General features: G+C 44.2%; 1 long non-coding RNA gene across 2 annotated transcripts in view; it reads left to right on the top strand.

The window, feature by feature from the left end:
- The window catches only part of LOC146348287 (uncharacterized), an 80,347-nt gene that overhangs the window by 31,212 nt on the left and 32,643 nt on the right, over positions 1-16,492 (top strand). Inside the window, exon 2 of one of the 2 annotated variants that reach the window (XR_014790587.1) lies at positions 10,207-10,294. The exons of the other annotated variant lie outside the window; for it this stretch is intronic. This is a non-coding gene — a long non-coding RNA (uncharacterized LOC146348287). The remainder of the gene's footprint in view (positions 1-10,206; positions 10,295-16,492) is intronic. 2 annotated transcript variants of the gene reach the window in all.

The raw sequence follows: 16,492 nt of genomic DNA on the forward strand, positions 1-16,492 counted from the left end.
TACAATGGCTTTTAGGTTACATTTTTACTACAATTCCCCCCTCAAAAGGCTTTTCTCAAATTTATACTCTCTTTGGTCCCGCGGTGGACTATGCACTTAAAGGCGCAAACTATTATTGCTGTGGCATTGATGGTTTTCTCTAAACAGCAAGTGAGGCCTAGGACGCCTTTGTTCTAGCTACTAGAATGTTGACAACAAAAACACTTTTTTTTGAACTTTTGGAACTCAGTTTTGTTCCGTTCATCAGGAACCCTTGAAACGAGAGCACCCTCTTTCTGTGGAGCTACTTGAGTCCTTTCAGGGGTTCATTATTCCAACGGTGACCTTCAGGTGGGTCAGCTTCCGGTGTGACCCTCTCTGGTGCAGGTGATGCCTTTATTCAGTGTGATGAATCCACTTCTTTTCTTTGGCGACTTTCATAGCAATGGGAGTGGTAAGTAGGATCTGAAACAGACCCTTCTGCTTCTTGGTAGGTGGTTCATCTTTCTATGACTGGATTAGCACCCAATCGCTGGGATTGAGATTATGCACTGGAGCATCTAAAGGCCAGGATTGGTGCGGTGTCGCAAACCTGTGAAAACAAAACAGACTGCAAAGCAGTAACATAGCCCTGAATCTTAAAACTTTTACTTTTAAATTCACATTTAAGCTATCAGCCATAGGTAATATCCGAGGTGGGCACTTATGGAACGTTTAAAAGGTGTCAATTTAATACTTCCCTTGGGGGTGCACCATACTCGAGTCAAGGTGATTGGCAAGGCCTGTGGCCTTTCAACTTAATCTTTAAACAAATTTTAATGAGCATTGTCTTTAAGGTGCGGTTCATCTTCTCAACTTGACTTGTAGATTGAGGTTTCCAAGGGGGGTGTAGCTTCTAGTTAGTTTGTTATGCCTGGGCCACTACTTGCGTCACTTGTCCAACCAAATGGGGCCCCTGATTTGATTCACTCTCTTTAGGTAACAATTGCTTAGGGATTACTTTTTAACAGGATCTTGGCTACTGTCTGAGCGGTGCAGTCAATTGCTTTTATCATTACTAGCAGGTACCGATAGCCATGAGTCTGGGGCAACTCTGAAAAGTCAATTTGAAATCTCTGAAAAGGATAGTAAGCGCATGGGCGACTTCTCATTTGAGCTGGGGGCTCAAACATCTTTGAATCATTTTTGAGGCACAAAGGGCAGTCAGCCACTGTTCTCAGGTCTTGGTCTAACCTGAAGGAGGTGCTATCTGCCTCGGGCGCACTCAAAATCGGGGTGTTAAAGGGGGATGATCCCTTTATTAACTAACCATAATTTTTGAACTTCTCAATGAGCGGCTTCAAGCCTGCACAGGTGGCTTTTTTCAGAGGATACTGCCTTACACACACAGGGCTCTCCCTTTTTAAAGAAGATTTTAATTTGTGTTATGCATTTGGTCGGGCAGGGGTTCTGTCTGCCCACACACATGGATTAACATTCTCTAAAATCTCAGTCCCTTTGGCCTCTGACACAATCTTGATTGCTTGAAGGGCCATTCGATAATTTGAGCCCTGCATTGCTGGCAGCTGTACTACAATCTGATTATCACTGAAGAAGATTTTAGCTTGCAGTTTTGTTAACAAGTCCCGCCCCAAGAGGGCAACCAGGTATGCAGATGAAACTACAAAGGCATGTTCCAGTATGTTATTTCCAGTCTTCGTGAGGAGGGGCTTACACATGGGCAATTTAGTTTGTTTTTTTCCCCTTTAATTTCTTTTATAGTTACATGCTTTCCACTTTCTCTTGCCGGGGGGCTTCACAGGGATCATAGAAAATGTGGCTCCAGTATCTACTAGGGCTTTACAGTCCTCGCCACCAACCCTTACTTTTACCTTGGGATTCTCCCGAGCGTTTGTTCGTAGGGTGGTGGCCCTTCAGCTAGACTCCCCCCCACTGGAGGACCCTGCCAGCATTTGGCAGCCTTCAGGGTGAGTCTCTTTTCTCTTTTCTTTCAGCTCTGGACAATCTTTCTTCCAATGTCTCTTCTCTCGGCAATACGCACATTTATTGAGCCCCGGTCGGCCCTTTCCTTTTCTGCCCCCCCCCCCCCCGGTCGCTTCTGTGCTCTCAAGCTGCTGTTTATATCTCCGCCCATGGTGGCTGCCAGCATTGCCTTTTCCTTTTTCCAGGAATGGCACTTTTTTATGTGCTCTCATGTGCACCATAGCTCTAAAAACTTCATGATCTGGGGTCTGATAAGGCTGAAGCAGGCGGTGATATTAAGGCTTGCTTCAATTTAAGAAAAGCCTTTTTTATTTTAATTGTCCACTTCTAGTGAGTAATATTTTTGTTAAAGCTTCATACGGGGGCTTCACCCCTTTTTATGGCTACTATAGCCTCCCTCTTGTAACAGGCACACTTATCTTTTGGCTTGCCTGTTCTGCAAATCATGTTTCAAATTCTCTGTGCCATGCACCAGTTTTAACTCTTTGTTTTCTCTGCAAGTTAGGCTGTTTGCCATTGCTTCGACAGAGACTCGCTTGCTTAGATCTTCTTACTAATCTCAACGACACACATTTGGGATAAGCTTTCTTTCTTTTTTAAGCCTTTTTGTCTGCTACTTTCTTCTGCCTTCTTTTATACCTTTTTCATATCATTAAAATCTAACACCATGACTGGAAAACATTTGTTTTGTATAGTAGGGCATGGTGGAGCAGATCTAACCATTATACTCCTCCTCTGACTGCATGGTCAGGGCCCATCAAACAAGGGAAGGGCGTTCTCATATGTGGAAAGAGTTCCAAGCCACCATTTTTGCATTGGCAACTCCACACTGCATGAGTTTTGGCAGAGTGTCAGGTTTGCCTCTGAGCAAATGGAACGTCAGAACAGTTCAGATTTTGAGAAAGAGCTGGAACACATGGGGCAGGAACTTTCTTAGGCTTCAGAAACACAGCTGGGCTTAGAAGTATCACGGGAGAGTGGGGGACTCTCTCTCTCTCACCTCTTAAGTTAAGAGAATTTGCTGCCCCCCTTTTTAAAGGGAAACTAACTTTCGTAGTTTCTCTTTGAACTTTTTGAAGGCTGTTTCCTTTGTAGTCTATGAATCTCTAGCAATTTGTATCTGTGTGCTTCATTAGGGTAAATGAAATCAAAGCCTTGGAAATCATAGAATCATAGAATAGTAGGGTTGGAAGGGGCTTACAAGGCCATCGAGTCCAACCCCTTGCCCAGTGCAGGAATCTAAATCAGAGCATCCCTGACAGATGGCTGTCCAGCCTCGTCTTGAATGCCTCCAGGGTGGGAGAGCCCACCACCTCCCCAGGTAATTGGTTCCATTGTCGTATTGCTCTAACAGTTAGGACGTTTCTCCTGATGTTCAGCTGGAATCCAGCTTCCTGTCACTTGAGCCCATTATTCCGTGTCCTGCACTCTGGGATGATTGAGAAGAGATCCTGGCCTTCCTCTCTGGGACAACCTTTTAAGTACTTGAAGAGTGCTATCAGATCTCCTCTCAGTCTTCTCTTCTCAAGGCTAAATATACCCAGTTCTTTCAGTCAAATGCAGCTTTTTATCTGAGTGTTGAAATCACAAATCAAACTGTACACTGAGCTGATCACAAACAAACACACAATCTACAACAACGGGAGTTTAAGGCTATGACAAGCCTCACAGTACTTTTTATGGCAAGTCTTTAACTGTCTAAAGTTCCAGTCCATGTGCAGAGTGCCTCTAACAAAGAAGGCTTTGGGCCATAAAGAAGGGATGTTTTTAACAAAAGCTCTGTGTCTCTTCATCAGTTCGAATGGGGAAGGTGTAACCTTACACCTCTTCTAGATTCCTCCACAGATAAGAACAGAGCAGTGCTGCTCAGCTTTCCAGCTGTGATGCTTTTCTTGTTTTTTTTTTTTGCAAATCTCACTCTTTTGTCAGGTCCTCACAGACACCTTCCAGCCTCTCTGCTTGCTAAGGCTAAACCAGCCACGGCGAAGGGGGGTTAGGCAAGTCCCCCTTGGCTCTGCTCTGAGCAGGCTGACAGAGATAAGCTTACACAGACCCTGATATTTTAAGAACTTGCTCTGTCTTTGTTTCTTGATTTTGCCACAGTCTTTAAGTCGTCAAACAAATCTCTTTCTTCAGAAGTTGCAACTTTTTTAACTGCTTTTGCTTCTTCTAACAAACTTGGATACGGTGGCAGACAAACTGTCTCTGGAGGGCCCCCTCCCTCCCCCAACAACCTCTCCTCCCAACCTAACAGACCGAATCAGACCGGGGGGAGCTCAGGGCACCTTGGGCAGGGTCTCCCAGTCTTCAAGCTCCTTCTGTGGGGCTTGAATCAGGGAGAACAGGGGCTTTGGGCTTCACCTCGGAGCATACCATCATGACTTTACAATATTGAACTTTATATTCAACCTTTTCTCGCCTTCAGTGGATTTTGGTTGGCACTCATCCAAATGCTGATAACCTCACCTTCCCTGAGGCAAATTTATCTCTTACTACTTGATTCAGACACCACCCGGGGTCTCTTGCCCCTGTGGTCCTTTGCCAGTAACACATTTACACATTTACACTTCTGTAACTAAGGGGGATTCTTTCCGCACCAATTCAACCAACCATCAATATAGGCGAATTGATCCCATTGCCCATTATTCACCACATTTTTATATACAGCATTTATAAGATTTACACCAAAGGATCCTATGTCTGGCCAACTAATTCCAAATGCTGGCCATTCCAATTGACAGAGTGTAACCAGCTTGCCTTTCGACATCTTAGTACACGGAGTCTGACAAACCTCAGACGCTTGACTTTGCTAAAGTTCTTTAGCATGCATCCCAAGGGAGTGGCAGAGCTTTCTAAACGGGAGCTACCCGCCCCCATTGTGCCTACCTCTATTTGAAACCATACACGGAGCCTGACAAACCTCCGACACTGACACGGAGTCTGACAAACCTCAGACGTTCACACAGAGTCTGACAAACCTCAGACGCTCCGAAGGCAACTCAAACAGAAAGACAGAAGGGAAATCAAGTACTTACTCTGCCCAACACCCTAGTGCCGTCTCTTCAGACCCGTTCAGCCTGGTTGACTCAATCAATGGAGTCCACGCCTTTAACCTCCTGGGTGTCCCGACCCCCGTTCTCTGGTGCCGTGGCAGACCTCAAAGGCGGTCCGGCGCGCCCCACAGGCACCTTTGCCGGTTCTGTCGTTTGACCCCAGGGTGATCCAAGGGACTCCTGGCTGGCTCGCCAGTTTGTTGCACAAAATGCTAGTTTCGCCCCCTGGAGGCTAGTCCAATTTGCCCCAAAGAGGAGAGTCAACTTCAGGCTGGGTCCAGCTCGATTTTATTGTTTGCAAACAGTTCGACAAAGGAGCTCACGCTCAAAGCAGAGTCGACCCTGGGCAACCTCCGCGCTACAGTTTTATCACTTAGCTTGCATTCCTCAGCCAGCGTGTTACTTTTGATTGGTTGCCAGCGGTTTGCTTAGCAACCTTATCTTAGGGTTACTGTCTGCTCATTCCAGGCATGCGCAGCTCTTACAGTACTATGTGCTGCTTAAGACACATACAATGGCTTTTAGGTTACATTTTTACTACAGTTCTTTTAACACAGGTATAATGTGTACATAGCTGGGTGCCCCACTGCACTCTGCACTAACTGCAGCTTCAGAACCAGGCACAAGGGCAGCCCCACATAGAGTGCGTTACAGTAATCTAGTCATGAATATATTTACTATAGCTTGGATCAATCCATTTATTTCAAGATTATTGATTAAATTTAAACAACTAGATAATCTCTCTTATATCTCTTCTGTGGAAGTTGGGACAAATATCCTTAAAGGTCTCTATCCCTTTAATTTTATATCTGCTGGAGACATGGGTATACATAAACGTAAATAGTGCTTTGACAAAGCAATGGTATATAACGGGTAGGCAACATAGTGCCCATGGGCACCAATGCAACCCCAGGCACCTTTCTTGGTGCTCACCAAGGTCCCCTGTACCTCCCACTTATTATATTTTAATTAACACATTTCTTACTGGCAGCTGGGATTGCTATGAAATAGGTCTTTGTTGGTGCTGAAAACTTTTTGGTGTTCCAAAGAGTTGTTTAGTGTGTTGAGGCTCAGACCCCAACTCTGCCTTATACTCAGTTGTTTTGGCAAGTTACTTGTCCTTTGCCATGCCTCCCATGGCAACCATTTTGTGGTGGTGCCTGGAACAGTTTCTCAAATTTCCAAATGTGCCCAGAGCCCAAAAAGGTTGCCTACCCCACATATAACATGCGTATACTGTATACCAATTTGGAAATTGGTATTTCTTTTCATTCCTTGGAAAATATAGCATTGGAGATACAAGTTAAATTTTCTGACTTAGGAGGTAGCCAAACCTGGTGCCGTTCACTTGTTTTGGACTTTAACTCCCATTGCCTCTAGCCAACATGGCTGATAGGAATTATAGTCCAAAACATCTGGAGGGTTCCAGGTTGGGGAAGGCTGCCCTAGAATATCCTGAAGTATACTTTGACTTCACACTACCTACTATCATAACTCATGGCTATTGCTGTTAATCATTCTCTAGGAATCCTAAGCTGGAGCTATCCAGTTCTTGGGTGTTATAGAAACCAGACATAGGGCTGCAACTTAGTCCCTTGGAGTCACAGCAGAGCAGCTGCTATACCAGCTAGTTGATCTGTGAAGAGGCTGTCAGAGCTGGTGCTTATAACTAGGGATGTAACACTTAATTGGTGAAATTAATTGAATAAAAAACCCTTTAGATCAACTAAAAATGTGCCCCAATTAATCAGGCAGCAGATGAAAAAAAAACACATTTTTAATACAACTGCAGGTGACAAGCATCGTTTTAAGAGACATTGGGTTGGATCCAAAGTGGCACTTAGCAGAGTTTTGCTTACACTGGGGGAAAGAGGCAAGGAGGTGATCTTTGCCATTCTTTCTACCCCCTATGCCTCCTAAAAAGCTGCACTGGAGGGCTGGGAGACTTTCTGCAGCAGCTTGAGAGGCAATGCAAGGGGGAGGGGGAATTGGTGAAGATCACCTCGTTGCCCCCTTCCTTCAGCAGGGAGCCTCTGTTGGATCCCAGTGCCTTCCCTGAACAGAAGAAGCCCTTCTAGTCACAGAATGGCCAATCTGTATCCAACCCATTTCCCCTGCTCTCTCACACAGGACAGGAGAGAATGCCTCTTCTATGATGATGGCATGCATCATCTAAAACCAAGAAGTATTTTTTGTGTGTGTCAAAACTATTGTTTTTACTCATATGCAAATATAATCTAAGAGTTAATTTACAAGCTTGTATGAGGATTTATTACATTTCTGTACCGCCCCATAGCCGAAGCTTTCTGAATGGTTTACAGAAGTTAAAACATTAAAATACAATATAAAAAAGCTTTAAAACTATTTGCATAAAAGCACACAGGCAATATACACAAACAACATATAACTAAAAACAACTTTGAACAGTCAGTCATAACTAAAGACACATCCAGGACTGATTAAAACTCATCATGTGCTGCCAAATGCCTGGGAAAAGAGACAGGTCTTAACCTGATGCCGAAAAGATAACAATGTAGGTGCCAGGTGGACCACTTCGGGGAACTCGGTCCACACATAGGGAGCCACCACTGAGAAGGCCCTCTCCCTTGTTGCTGCTTTCCAAGCTTCCTTTGGAGGAGGCACTCGGAGGAGGACCTTAGATGCTGAATGTAGCATATGGGTAGGTTCATTTCGGGAGAGGCATGTCATCAGCTATCCCAAGCCATGTAGGGCTTTATTGGTTAAAACCAGCACATTTATTTATTTATTTATTAGCTGCCCATCTGGATGGCTCCCCTGCCACTCTAGGCGGCATACAATACAAATAAGAACACAAAATACAGCAAATTTACATAATCAACTGAACAAAACAACATTGCTCTAAAACAACAAGAACAGAAACTTGAATTGAGCTCGGAAGCATATAGGTAGGGATGTTTGAATCCTTTACCTTGCATTTGTGGGGGGGTGGGGAGGCGATCCGTTCCTCCCCCCCCGGAATCCTTGCCGGCCGGCTCTGCTCCGCATTGACTCTGCAGAGCCGACAGCTGGCTCCGTTCTGCCAGCGATACGGCCGCCATTGCTGTCTGTACCGCTGCTGGGCGGAAACAGGAAGTGATCCAGATTAAAATGGCATCCGCGATGCCGTTTGCATCCCTGTATTTTCTCATGATAGGCTATGCATTTGAATTTGCATATAGATAGTTGCGTAGCCTATCATGTGAAAAAGCAGGGACACAAATGGCGTCCACTGCACCATTTGTGTCCCTGCCTTTTTAACGCGATAGGCTACGCAACTGTCTATGCAAATTCAAACGCGTAGCCTATCACAAGAAAATGCAGGGACACAAATGGCGTCACAGACACCATTTGCGTCCAGATCACTTCCCAAACAAAGCGTGTCAGGAGGCCCTAGCCAGCCTCTTTCAGTCTACTCCAGTAGCCAACTCCAGACACAAAGGATTCTTTTCAAGGCTTTATTCCTTTTACAACTTAATAACTCTATCACCAGCAACTAAGCTATGAACAGCAGAGTAATCTATGCCCCGGGTTGGAAACAGTTGGTCCCCGTTTGAACGAGAATCACTTGCAGACCCTGAACTTATGGGCTAGGGAGAGTCCCTCTCTTTTTCCCTTGGGTCCTCTGGACGCAACCATTGCTTGTGAGCCAAACGGGCGCTACGCCTCCTTTCCGCGCCCTCCATAGCTCGTCGCTCTCTGCGTCTGTGTCGGGCATCCAGCCAGACCTCCTCCCGCGCACTTTCACTCCCAGGACTGCTATCTATGTCTGGAATACCGGCAGGAGGAATCTCTGCCAGCTGCAGGGCCTGGGAGGGATGAGCGCGCTCCTCTCCCACAGACAGCTGTTCCTCCTCAGAATCAGAACTGCTCTGAGGTTCTATGGGCTCAGTGTCCACCCTGACAGGAGGGAGGATTCGGTCCACATGGGTCCAGGAGGCGGAGGTGAGTACATCCGTTCCGCCATGGACTCCAGGGGCCCAAATTCAATGGAATTCGGCCTCATTTGAGTCCGTGGTGGATTCCGCGGTCATCCCTACATATAGGCAGCCAGTGCAAGTGGGCCAGAGTTGGTCTTATATATGCGGACCTTCTAGTCCTAGTTATCAATCTGGCCGCTGCATTTTGCACAAGCTGCAGCTACTGAACCATCTTCAAAGGCAGACCCATTAATCAACTACAATTTATTTAATTGGTTGAGAGCCCTTATTTTAATCCACCATTTTCAAATGAAAAAAAGTGAAAGTAGCCATGTTGGTTGAAAGAAAGATTACATAAGAAAAGTGCTAAAATTCATATTAGCGTAATACCTTTATTAGGCCACCTCAAAGATCACCAGATACTGTGCAAGCTTTTGAGTTCATCAGAACTCCTCATCAGGCAAGATGGTAAACAAAGCAAAAAGGTGAAGGGGGAGAAGGGGAAAAGTGACTAATGTTACTGCTGTTTACTCAAAGCCATGCCATGCCATCCTTAGGCAAATACCATCCTTAGGCAAATCACGCAGATGCCTTGGTAGGTGGAAAGAGAAATAGACTGAAAGTAGACAGTTTTAATATTGACAAAGCTGGAGATAATTTCAGATAGGGTACTAGATAAAAAAAAAAAAGTGAATGGAAGCCAAATGGGCAGTTTTGCCTAGTGGTTGGGATGGAAACTTCCATAGAGAATAAAATCCCAGCTTCAAGTGGTATAAGATCATCTTAGTCCATTGTGGGATCACAGTCTTAAAAGATGCTCACTCTTCTTAACAAGATCATGCAGGCTGCAAATTTATACACACTTACCCACGAGTTAGTCCTGTTGAGCATAGTGGGCCTTACTTTGGAGTAAACATGCATAGGATTCCCTTTACTAGGGCTTTGCTCTTGGAACCAATAGTACATTAATGTGCAAATGCAATATTAGAACAGCAGAAGAGTACCACACTCATATGTTCCTGTATGCTGACATAGGCTTCAAAAGGCAACTCCTCCTTGGTTTAAAGCTCATCTGTCACTGCACAAACAAAACTAGGGTAGAGAACAGATAGTGCTTAGCTAGAAGCCTGTTGAATATTCGGTGGTGACTTTGGGGCAATAATGTAAGGAAAGCCCCTTCTTCTAGAATCCGACTGAGGCAGCTGCTCTTCCAGCTGCTCTAATCTGGCTTCTTGTTCCTCTGCTGCCTCCAGCAGGTGCATCCAATTGGAGTATATTGGCTATGGCCCCACCGCAGCCCTTGGCTTGATACAGCGCGAGCACCGAAGCTGAGGTTTGCGGGTGAGTGCTGCTGCTTCCTCGTTTTGCTCCCTGTGGCTTTTGCATTTTGTTGCCCGTAGGAAATAATGTGAAGCAATGCGTGCCCTGCGGGGTTCTCATAATAGCCAGCGCTGAGCAAAGATGCGGGGGAAAGTAGTTAGGACATTCTGTCCAAACCATGCAAGACTCCTATGATTTCATGGGTGAGTGTGAAGATCTAGCCTACTTGAACTTCACAGTCTGCACACTTGCACTAGGTGATTAACGTGGAAACAGATGGGTTTATCTGATGAATGCACTTTTCTCCAATCTGATAGGGAAAAAGTGTCCTGTTTAGGTCCCATGCTTCACAGCAATAGAGCATGTAACAATCCTCTCACCAATTTGCTACTTTAGGGTGCACGGTCTGAATGGCCTGGAGTGGCCCTTTGCTCGGCTGCAGCATTTCTATAGCTGAACAGCAAGTGGCGATGGTCCCCATCCTGTTAGATAAGGCATACATTACCCTAGCGTCATTGAGACATAGACAGTCCCCTTCTGAGACACCACGCCATTATTACTGCAACAGGTATACAGCACAAGGGGCGTGTTAAGTGCTGTGCAGAATAGCGCACTGGCACAGTTCCTGCACAGAGGGTTTAGAATCCACATTCGACAAGAGAGTGAAGGGAGAAGCCAGAGGTTTACAATGGCAATGGGAGCGGAGGTAATATGAGGCTGCCGTGATTCTGAATTCAATAATTGGTCTTGCGCAGGGAGAAGTACTGTTTTCAGCTGTGACTTTTGGGGCCAGGTTTCTGAAATAACCAGGTACAAATGTTAGCTTTTCTTCTAGTGCAAATAGCAGATGTGGAAGCCCTGTTCCAGATCAGGAACATGAACCAGGTCCACAGTTGAGAGGGGGGAGGACAAAGGGTTAAGTAGTCCTCCCCCTGCAGGTCCTTGGCCCCCTGTGCCTGCAATTTACACTTAAAAGTCACGCACACAATTGCTAATTGTGTGAATGGTGTCACATTTAGTTTTGCCTTTTAGATGGTTTAAAAAGAGAATTAGGCATTCAAAGTTCAGAGTAGATTTGTAGAGCTTATAGTCATGAAAGCCAAATGGAGCCTAGATGTTCAGAGACAGGGTACCTCTTTATACCAGTTGTTGCTGGGGTCCAAGCAGTAGTAGGGTAGGCCTTCATGCTTGGCCTTGTGGGGTTCCTGGACACAGCTGGTTGGCCACTGTTGAAAACAGGATACTGGACTAAATGGATTCTTGGTCTGATCCAGCAGGGTTCTGGGGTTCTTATGAAACAATATAAGGAACATTATTCACTGCTGGCTTTCTCTTTTATTTTCTACTCTCTTTTTTGACAAATAAATGGCACAAATAACAGCTAAAGGTGTGGAAAACATAACTCAACATTATTTTGCCATTTTTGTTGAAAATTGGGCCCTGACCTGACAACCTGAGCAAGATGCTCTCTGGTCTCATTGGAGCTTTGCCCCTGGCTTCAGTGGGTGATATTGCCCTGAGATAGTGCCTTGACTGCAGAGATTATTACACAATGAGTGTACTGACTAGGGACACTAAATTGCCTTTAATTGGAGCAGCTTGACTTGTTCAGTTCCTTTTGGTTGCTCTGGCAACTAAAGGCAATAGAGTCCATGCCTCCTAGTTAATAAGGGACACTGCAGTTCAATTCCTGGTGCATCACTTAAGCTGAAAATAAGTGATTATTCAGATTATTAAGCTTTAGGAGTTTCTCAAGGAGGGATATTTGGCAGTTGTGTGCCAAAACATTTCCCCATGAGTCACAAACCTTTGGCTAGTCGCTCATATAGGAACCGTTCATTGTTATTACCTGTATCATCAGAACGTTTCCAGCCTGGGGATGTCTTTCCATCTTTCCCCCAAACTCTCTTGGGAACCAGGATCCAAATCTCAAACCACGCTTTATGTGGACCCTTTATGCAGTATTTCCACCGTATTCTGCAATCCTTTCCCTGACCCTCACTTGCTAGCCTCTGTCAAGACCTCTTAAGTCCTGCTTTTCTCAAAATGTCCTCTGATATCATTGAGCCCTGTACTTAGGGAACTGTCCCAAATATAGCCTCTGTTATTCAGCTCTAGCCTGACACTATTTTTTCTAAGAGATTGATGGATCTTTTTTTTTTTTACTTGCAAGTGCATGCATATTACCTCCATTACAGTTTTATGGTGATAGAAATAATGTACAGTGAGCACAAAACTACAATTCTGAGGATTCCTTTTGGGGAAACTATTACAGTACAACTGGTATAAAACAAATATAAGGGTGTAGTGTAGATATACCGTTTGTACCTGTGCAGTAGCTGCAGTCCATCATAAGAGAAGCAGCAAAACAAGGACATCAAGACCACTTACTCTGCAGCCACTTTGTGGAACACCTGTGCTTGGTGCTTTTCTGGACTGCATAAGTTGATATTTGAGAGTTTGTTAGGTGGTGGAATGTTCCTGCAGAGGGAAAGGGTGTGTATGAATGAATTGCCCTTCGTGAGTCTGTAAATATTAAGTAGGCACACAAACAGCTCAACCTAACACCCAGTGAGACAGTTTACAAGAGGGCAAAATTGAGTTGGAATGGTATATGCCAGACTTTAGAAAAGATGATAGGGGGAGGAAAGTCCTGCCTTTCTACAATGGGCTAGAGACAAAGTGATTATTCAGAGTGATTGGAAGATGTATGAAGGCCTTGAAAAGTCAACAAGCACTGGCACAATGTTACTAGGTTCATTTTACCAGGCAGCGTCAGAGTGAGATCTTCACTATTCTTGAAGCTTAGGATGCTCTGCCAACTGCAAGGGCATCATTTCAGGTTTTGGTGGGATGGCAATCTGAACCAAGATTCGCAACAGCATTCGAAGTCCTATTTTTCTCTATATTCAAGTATTAAATTTTATGAAAACAAGGTACATTAAGAGCATTTGTTGTGGTTATTAATAATGTTCTGAAAGACAAGATTTACCCCTAATGACACCTCTGGCTGCTTGTCTTTTTCTCTAGTCGTGTATTTCTCCCTTGAAGCAGTATAATAGTTTCCCCTTTATGATTAGTTTTAAAAGAATGTCTCCAAGTTCCAGTTAGGCCCATGTCCCATTGATATGGGTTGTGGACTTAGAGAGAGGAATGCCTTTACAGTAAGAGCTGGCTGGTATCCAGGAAAGTAACAGAGCTCTGAATGCTGTAAAGATACCGCTTGCCTTTTCCAAATTATTGCCTGACTGGAACATCTGGAGCCAGGAATGAGCAGTTCTAAGAGGTAAATGCTACTTATTTAGATTGCATTTCTGACAGTGAAGCGGAATATGCCATGCTCTGTGAGACAATGAAAGAGGAGGCAGCAAGATCGATTTTTCTCTCTGATTTGTTGTTGTTGTTGTTCAGTCATTAAGTCGTGAAGCGGAATATGCCATGCTCTATGAGACAATGAAAGAGGAGGCAGCAAGATCGATTTTTCTCTCTGATTTTTTGTTGTTGTTGTTCAGTCATTAAGTCGTGTCCGACTCTTCGTGACCCCATGGACCATAGCACGCCTGGCCTTCCTGTCCTCCGCTCTCTCCCGGAGTGTGCTCAAATTCATATTCATTGCATTGGTGATGCTATCTAGCCATCTCATCCTCTGCCGTCCCCTTCTCCTTTTGCCTTCAATCTTTCCCAGCATCAGGGTCTTTTCCAGGGAGTTTTCTCTTCGCATTAGGTCCCAATAGAGAGGCAGGAAGAAGCCTTAATATTTAGGTGTAACTTATTTAGTCAGATCATCAACAACCTCCCAAGCTACAAGAGGCATGTCATGACCCTGCTGCCTCTGTTCCTGACCCCCTTTCTATGGAGAAAAACAGCATGCACTGCAAACATAACTCTGCTAGTTACAAGTGCAGTCATTGTTTAGCAGTAACATTATGTTGTGGCTACAGCAATTTATGCAACATTTTACAGGAAGAAAAGCTGTAACCAGGAAGGTCAAAGGATTTTGTCTTTTAGACATCAAAGCCAAACACCCAGTACTAGGTATATAGCATGTTCATGTGTTAAACTCTGTAGGACATTATGCTAGACAAATGTGCAAAAGTTTAATGTGGGCTGATGATTCTCTCCTGATGAAGGCAGGTCAGAGCTCCTCCAGTTTTGCTTGACCAACGCTTGGTAATTTTTAATTCCAAATTGTGGCAACTGTGGCACTTCTTCAGCAAAACCTTTCTCTAATCCTGAATCAACACAGACAACAACAAAATCTGCTCCCACCAGTTAACCCTTCCCTTTCTATTTTGTTAGGCTTCCTCTTATGTGCTATCCATAGATTATAAGCCTTCTGGGCCAAGTCACCTCTGTCACCTGGACATTGACTAGCAGTGCTCATTCTGAAAGCAGTGATATTTGTAGTTCTAGAAGTTTGGTAGCTTCTGAAGTCAAGAACATTTCTGTTTCTGGTCATGATCTATAAAGGTAACTGGCTAGTTGAGCCATCTCTAATCTGGTGCCCTCCAGAAGTGTTGGATTGTAACTCATCCTAAACCAGCACAGCCAAGGGGTATTGTGGTGGTGGATGATGTGTGTTGTAGTCCAGTGCTTCTGGAGAGGACTGGGTTGGGAAAGACTGGACTAGAACAAGGGCTTAAATTCCACCTTCCATTTCTTAACCTAGAGAGAATCCCTAACCATTGGCTATGCTGGCTGGGTCTAATGGGAATTTTAGTCTAAAACACTGGAAGCACCAGGTTGCCTACCCTTGCTCTAACCCTAACAATGTGGAAGGGGGAAGTAGTTTTTCTTGCAGGTCTTTTTTTCCTTTGCATCAAAAAGTATTTTTAGTATTTGCATTAACACGCCATTCTGTTCTTCAAAGTGGCTGCCACTTTGGATTTTATTAACAGAAGCAAAGTAACAAAGCTGAACAAGGATTGATAATATTTTTCTTATGGATACAAATTCATTGATTGCAGCTTCCAATGTGAGGCATCATCAAAGAAGAAAAATTATAATTCTTAAGATAATTAATTCAGGTGAGGCCTCACTTGAAATATTGTGTATAGTTTGAGTCACTTTGTCTAGGGTAGATAAATTTAAACTGGAACAAAATGCAAAGAACAAACAGAATGTCTTCGGAATTGAGGGTATTTTGTATGAGAATCTGGAAGAGTTGGGTCTATGTTCAGTGAGCTGACTAAAAAGGAGGTGGAGAAGCACTGCTTAGTTGTTAACATGAGAGAAGTAAGGACTGAAGACTGTCTGAAAGGTCACACACTTATGGAGAATCCATCTCCCCCTTATTTTTATTTTTAAAAATATTTTGTATACCGCCTTCCCAAGCAATTTACAAAAATCTTGAAATTTTACATTACCAAGATTAATACAACAGAACAAAGCTGCTAGTAGGCTCTTAAAAGATTTTGGAAAAGGCCTATAGGACACAAATCAGTATAACATTTGCATATGCTCATTTATACCTATATATGCAAACTTCAAAATTACTAGGATGTATTTAAACTTCACAGATGGCAAAGCCAGCCACTTAGTTTCCCATGGAAATCACACCAAATACAAAAAATTCTCAATGTGCGCGCACTCCTAGATCACCCCAAATCAGTAGTTCCTCTTCAGTTAAAATTGGTTTGGAATAGCTGAGAACAGACATGAAAAAATGCACTAAAAAGTGTGGCTGGTAGGTTTTTTCACGAGTCTGTTCACCCCACCTAAAAATGGCAACGTTTCCACCAAAATGAAGTTCCAAAAATTTAACAGCACTAATCCAAAAGCAAGACAAGGGCAAATTAGGGGGTCATCCTCATTTTCCCAATTCCCACCCAGATCCTGCTCCATATTTAATCAATTAATTACCCCCATCCATCATCATTACGCACATCAGTTACCTCCTCCAAAATAAAATGAAGTAGGAACAATTACATTCAGGATGGTTCAAAATGCTGGGTGGGTGGTGGGAACAGTGAGGATTACAGCGTGGGTCAGAGGAGGTAGAGGAAAATGGGGAAAGAGAGTAGAGATGGAGGCTGGAAGTAGGGATGTCAGAGGAATGTGGTTAGGGGGTGGAGCTCAACAAGCTTTTCTCGGCTCGGCCCCCCCAGACTCGGTTCCATCTTCCGCCAGCTGGCCTGACTCAATGTACGAGTCAGGCCAAGTAGTGGAATTTCCGCAATCGTTTTTGCATTAAAAAAATTGCACAAATTTTGGCTGTAA

The sequence above is a fragment of the Heloderma suspectum genome, chromosome 4, assembly GCF_057233095.1.
Source record: "Heloderma suspectum isolate Gila_16-S chromosome 4, 16-S_ref, whole genome shotgun sequence".
Lineage (NCBI taxonomy): Eukaryota > Metazoa > Chordata > Lepidosauria > Squamata > Helodermatidae > Heloderma > Heloderma suspectum.